Genomic DNA, 5,933 nt, shown 5'->3' with positions numbered 1-5,933 from the left:
GATTTGTCTTGGTGTCTGTTTCCTGTTGCTTTTGTCCTTCAGACAAGTTTTCTGTACTACTGTGCGAGAAGTTTCATTCCTATTTTCTTCCTCCATCCAAATATTGCATACATGTTGTTGCTGTGAGTGTGCATGCTTCAGGCTGGCCTGAGAAATAAAGCAATGATTGCAGAAGGGAGTGTCAAGCTTTCTGTATAGGAGAAAAATTCTACAAGCTCAGTGGCAGTATTGCAGCTGAAGCAAATAGAATAGTGACACCTGCAAGGTAACTTCTTACCTGTTAGCAGGGCTGTCTTGTGTACAAACTAGCTTCTATTGAAGGTGCTAGGCTGGATGGCAATAGCACTTACTGTGCAGGACACCTATCTCTAAGGAATTGCCCAGCCAAGATATGTGTAGATTTATTTTATTTTATTAATGGGCCAGTAGTTTTAATAATGTCCTTGGACTACAAATTTTAACTAGCCTTCTGAAACCATTGGAAATGTGCTAGTGACATACTCAGTTACTACAGTGCCTGTTCAGTGAAAACCTGTGTTTCTGTTTAGCTTAAATCAGAGTAAAAAAATCCTGTCTGCACAGCTCTGTGTTTTTGTGCATATCGCAAAACCACTTTACAATTGACAGGCTGCTTAGGAGAGGCATAGGGCTGGGACAGCATGGGCTGTTGCAAGTCAGGATTTTAGGGTATTGACAGCCATGTGAGGAGAAAATAAAGTACTCCACATAATACCAGTCATCAGCAGGAGGGTACTTTACCTTGCAAAGCACCTGCCCACAGACCTGGCTAACCAGTACAATTTTTGCAAATACAAATTTGATTTGAACAATTGATTCATTGTTTAATGAATTATCATGCCACACCTTTGTTTTCAGGCTGGCCATACCATACTTAACACAGTTGAGTTTGCTGAAGCATTTATCAAATGGGTATTGTCTGCTGTGATTATACTAATTGACTAATTATAGGGAGGGTGTATAGTAAGCCCTAGCTCTTACATAGGGCTTTTATCAGTAGATTTCAAAATCCTTTATAAAGGAGATCAGAGGTGAAGTAACTTGCCCAAGGTCACCCAGCAGGCTACTGGCTAATTGGAATAGAAACCAGAGCTGTCCACTAGGCAACACTACCTCTTTAGCTGGAAATGTTCTGTGTGTGAAATAAGTCAATGAGTCTGACTAGTGTCTTCTGTAAAAAGAATAGTTCTTTCCATTATAATATGGAAGCTCTGTAGATTGGTATTGCTGTGTCCACCTTGCTACAGAAGAGCAGTGTTTTGGGGCCATCTTTTTCAAATAACACTTTGCCTTTACCACTCTTCTGTTTTGCTGTAATACTGTACATAGTTTTTTGTTTTAAGCATCTTTCTAGCAATATAAATGTGACAACTGTCTTGCATAGCATTTGGTAAGAACTTTTTAATTGTGAATTGTGGGTGAAGCTCCTGTAGATTTAGTAATGTTGGGAACTGTTTGGTTAAAAGTAAAATAGCTAACAGGAGTGTCTTCTCAAAGAGCATGACACCTCTCTTTAAGGAATATGAGCACCTGGTTTATCAAGGCCACAAAAGCTAGGCCAGGAATCTTTTATCACACCTTTCTCCAGAAAGATACCTCAGTTTTAACCTTGCACAAAGAATGCTAGACATACTCTAGTTGAAAGGTGGTTTTTATTTTTTTTATATAGGCACTCTAAAGTCTGTTTAATGTTAAGGAAATGCGTAAGTGGGAATTACGTTGATTACTTCTACATGTTTCCACTATAGTGGCGAGAACCTTTCTAATTCCTTAAATGCCTAAGGTGGTATAAGTTCCTTTTGTGATGGTCATTTGCAAACACTTTGTATATATTTGCGTATAAATAATGCAGTAAATTTCTTATAGCACTGTTACATAACATCTTACTATTCATGTATGAATATAAAATCAAGTGGCCTTGTTATAACTGGTCACTACTACAAGAAGCTATTTGACTATAGAATGTTTATATTAATTGGGGAATTAATTATCTGGTAGTGCTTAAACTCTTACCAATGTCTGAAAAAAGAACCACATCTTCAAGTATTTAGACTACACTGCCTTTGACTCGGGTTAAGAATTACCAAAATGACTACTTAAAAGCAGAGCAAATTTTAAATAGAAATGTTTGTAGTAATTTGAAATAAATTCAGGTATTAAACCTTGATGAATAAATATCTCCAAATGAACTAAATAGTTGACTGTAAATGGCACAGTTTTCCATCAGAGAGACCAGCAATATGACCAGGATATTTGAAGATTTATAACTTTGCTCTGTATGTATTAGCAGGTTGCATATTCACGAACTGAAGATGCTACTAGGACCATCCTATAAAGGTGTTGAGCCAGTAAAAGTAACAGCAGCTGATATTTGAATCCTGCCAAGCCCCTAAAAGAGAGACTAAAAAGAGACTCCACCTTATAGATACCAAGGTCAGAAGGGACCATTATGATCATCTAGTCTGACCTCCTGCACAACACAGGCCACAGAATCTCACCCACCCACTCGTACGAAAAACCTCACCCATGTCTGAGCTATTGAAGTCCTCAAATCGTGGTTTAAAGACTTCAAGGAGCACAGAATCCTCCAGCAAGTGACCCGTGCCCCATGCTACAGAGGAAGGCTATGGAAGAAGAGTATAAATATCTCTGAATTCAGATACCAACTCACCACACTCCTGTTCATCTCATCTCCAAACAAACAAAAGGTAAACATGCCATCACACACCATCAAGAAGAACCAACTTCTTGTTCCAGCACTGCTTCTGCAATGTGATACCTCCAAGACTTCAGCATCATTGGTGAGATGTTTGCAAAAGCACTCCCAAGGGATTAAACTGTTCTTGTAATAATTGTAATGGCATATTGAAATTGTATGTCATAACTTAAAGAACTAATAACTTCAGTTAACACTAGATTGTTCAGACTGAAAGTAAGCTAATTGTGGAAGAAAACTAATGGGACTTGCTTTGAATTTAAGATTCCTAATATTCGTTAATTTGCTTGTCTAAGGAGTGGTCCTGATGGTGGTGGTGTGGGTTTATAAGAAACATTGTTTCAGTTGAGTAACTTTTAAAAGGCTTCTTTTAAGTAATTGAATGAAGTACATATTTCAGTTTTATAGGACTTAGTTAAGGTCACTTACCTGTCTGCCTGTTTAGAGGAGATTTTGTGATCCATGATAAATCAAACAGAATCTACCAACCCTTAGATGAAAGTCATTTGCCCATCTATAAACTCTTTTTTAGTTATCTCATATACAAAGACAGGGAAATAATACTTTGGTCTTAAGTTACCAAGAGAAGAGAATCCTGCCCTAGGGGAGGAATCAGTCTCCAGCCATTTACAGAAAGACCCCCAGTTACTGCTTGCTGTGCAGGAAAAGGAAAAACTCAAACATTTAGTTACAACTTCTTGCTTGTCTTTGATCATGTTATCCCCAAGGTGTGATAAACATCTCAGGTGCCTAAACTAGTGTGGGGGAGGGAGGTGTTCCACCACTGGTTTGGCATTGGGTCAAATATTAGTCGTGTCTTTTTTTTCTTACATTTCTCTAGACTTTTTTTTGTTGCAATTTTAGGGATCAAGTTATTTGGCACTTAACACCTTTTCTATCTCATAAACTAGCTGCTACACTATCAATGTGCAGTACTGAATTATGAAACTTGATCAACTACAGTAGAGGTGGTGTCAGCCTTCTGAAACAGGTACAGCCTTCTGGCAATCTGGAATAGAAAATCTTATGTTCATATCAACTGTCTGAAGTGGTTTGATAGCAATCAGTGATGTGCTGTTCCTTTAAAAAAAAAAAAAAAAAAAAAAAAAATCAACTTTGTCTCTCCTGAGCTTGGGTATTGATGTGTCTGACATGGCAGTCTTACAGTACAGAGGTCTAATGATTATCCAAATGTCTTGAGTTTTGGTACAGCTGCATGTTCTGTTTTTATGGGTATTCTATAACACTGCAGGTTTCATAGTAGCAGCCGTGTTAGTCTGTATTCGCAAAAAGAAAAGGAGTACTTGTGGCACCTTAGAGACTAACAAATTTATTAGAGTATAAGCTTTCGTGAGCTACAGCTCACTTCATCGGATGCATTTGATGAAGTGAGCTGTAGCTCACGAAAGCTTATGCTCTAATAAATTTGTTAATCTCTAAGGTGCCACAAGTACTCCTTTTCTTTTTATAACACTGCAGTTATACTTGCAAATTTAGGACCCATGCTGCTACTGCCACTAGCAATGGCAGAAGTTGTAGTATGGACGGGACTTGGGTTTATTTTTGTGTGCTGTGCCAGTAGTGGAGAGGTGAGGAAAAAGCACAGTAGCACCTGAAAGTTCACTGTACCAAATCTTCTGTCTCATCTGAAATCTAAAGAATAGGGTTAGTTCATCTTCAAAACCCCAATCACTGATGGGAAAATTTGCTTCGTAACCTTTCATTTTTTTTTTCTCTCTGACAACACATCATCCTTGCACTGAGTGAATTCTCCACATTTCCTTCAGAGGTGGAAGTGATGAAATAGTGTCATTCAGTTTGCTATCCCCTCTGCGTACCTTTCTGGGATGTAGGCACTTATAAACTTGTTGGTGCAAGCAAAGTACTTTGAGGTTTCCAGGTCTAGTTATCACCATGATGAATGCATAGATAATGCTGCTTTGTGGTGGCCAGTCCAGTGCCTATTCTCACTCTCTTCTCTAAAGCAGCCGTCTTCCTGTTCCCTGGGTATTACAATACGGTGCCTTAGTCTCATGAGGCCTCTGGTAATGGAAGTAAGATTGCTGCTACTCTTCTAGGCAGCCCCTGGAAAGTATTTGAGGGATTCTATGGGTTGAGGCAGGATCTGCCAGCCTAACGACCTGAGCGAAGAAGTTAATGCTGACTGCATAGCAGCCAGCCTGTTGGAGGTGGACGGGGCGGAGGCCCTGGCTGCGGGCCGGCGTGTCTTGGGGCAGAGGCAGGGGCTCGTCCATCGTGCGGGGAGAGGGTGACGGCCTGAGCGGGAACACGGCCTGCCCCGCCCAGGCCTCTCGGGCCTGAGCGCCCTCTGATTGGCTGGCTGCCCCGGGGAGACTAGCCAATCACAACTACGCAAGGGAGAGCGCGCTCCCCTCCTCTCTCCCCTCAGCAACGCAGCCCGCCGCTGACGGGTGAGGCGGAGCCTGTCTGGCGCTCGCCGTCGAGCAACCGGGAGAAGATGGCGGATCTGCGCCCCCCGCCTCGCTGCCGCAGCCGGCCTGGGCGGCGCCCGAGGCTCCGAGGAGCCCCTGGAGCCGCCCCGGAGGCCTGGGAAGAGGCTCCGAAAGGGGCGGAGGTGAGGCTGAGGGGGGCTTCCCTGAGGGCAGCTGAGCTCCTGGGGGGGCGGGGGCGAGGGGGCGGATCTGCTTTAATTGCTGGGCAGGCCCCGGGCAGACGGGGGGTGAGAGCTCCTGCAGCTGGGCCCAGCCTCCCCTCGCCCAGTATGTTTGCGGGAGCGGGCAACACGGATTCTGTGTCTCACTCTTGCCTGCACTGGGGATGGGCAAGGGGAGTTGAAAAATCAAAAGGCAGACCCCCCCCCCCCCCGTGTGTGTGTGTGTGTGTGTGTGTGTGTGTAACCTCACCCTTCTTGGTGTCCAACTCATGATGATGTAGGTCTCCTGAGGCTGGGAATACTCGCTATGTTTACGCACGCTGCAATCCTTGCTCTGCTTGAAGTGTAGATACACCCAGAGTCTCGTCTAGAGCAACTGAACACATGGGGGGGGGGGTGCTAAACTTGCTGGAGGATTTTTAGAGGTTTTGCGAAGAGGATGTTCTTTGCATTCAAGCATTTCCTGAATACTGCAAGGCATGGGTCATTGTGTTTTTACTGCCTGTTATGTGTGTGTGTGTATCGTTCTGAAGAGGACTCTCAGTAGCAGCCCACCCTAGAATA

This window comes from Dermochelys coriacea, chromosome 22 (genome assembly GCF_009764565.3).
Source record: "Dermochelys coriacea isolate rDerCor1 chromosome 22, rDerCor1.pri.v4, whole genome shotgun sequence".
Classification (NCBI taxonomy): domain Eukaryota; kingdom Metazoa; phylum Chordata; order Testudines; family Dermochelyidae; genus Dermochelys; species Dermochelys coriacea.
This window is presented reverse-complemented; position numbering follows the sequence as displayed.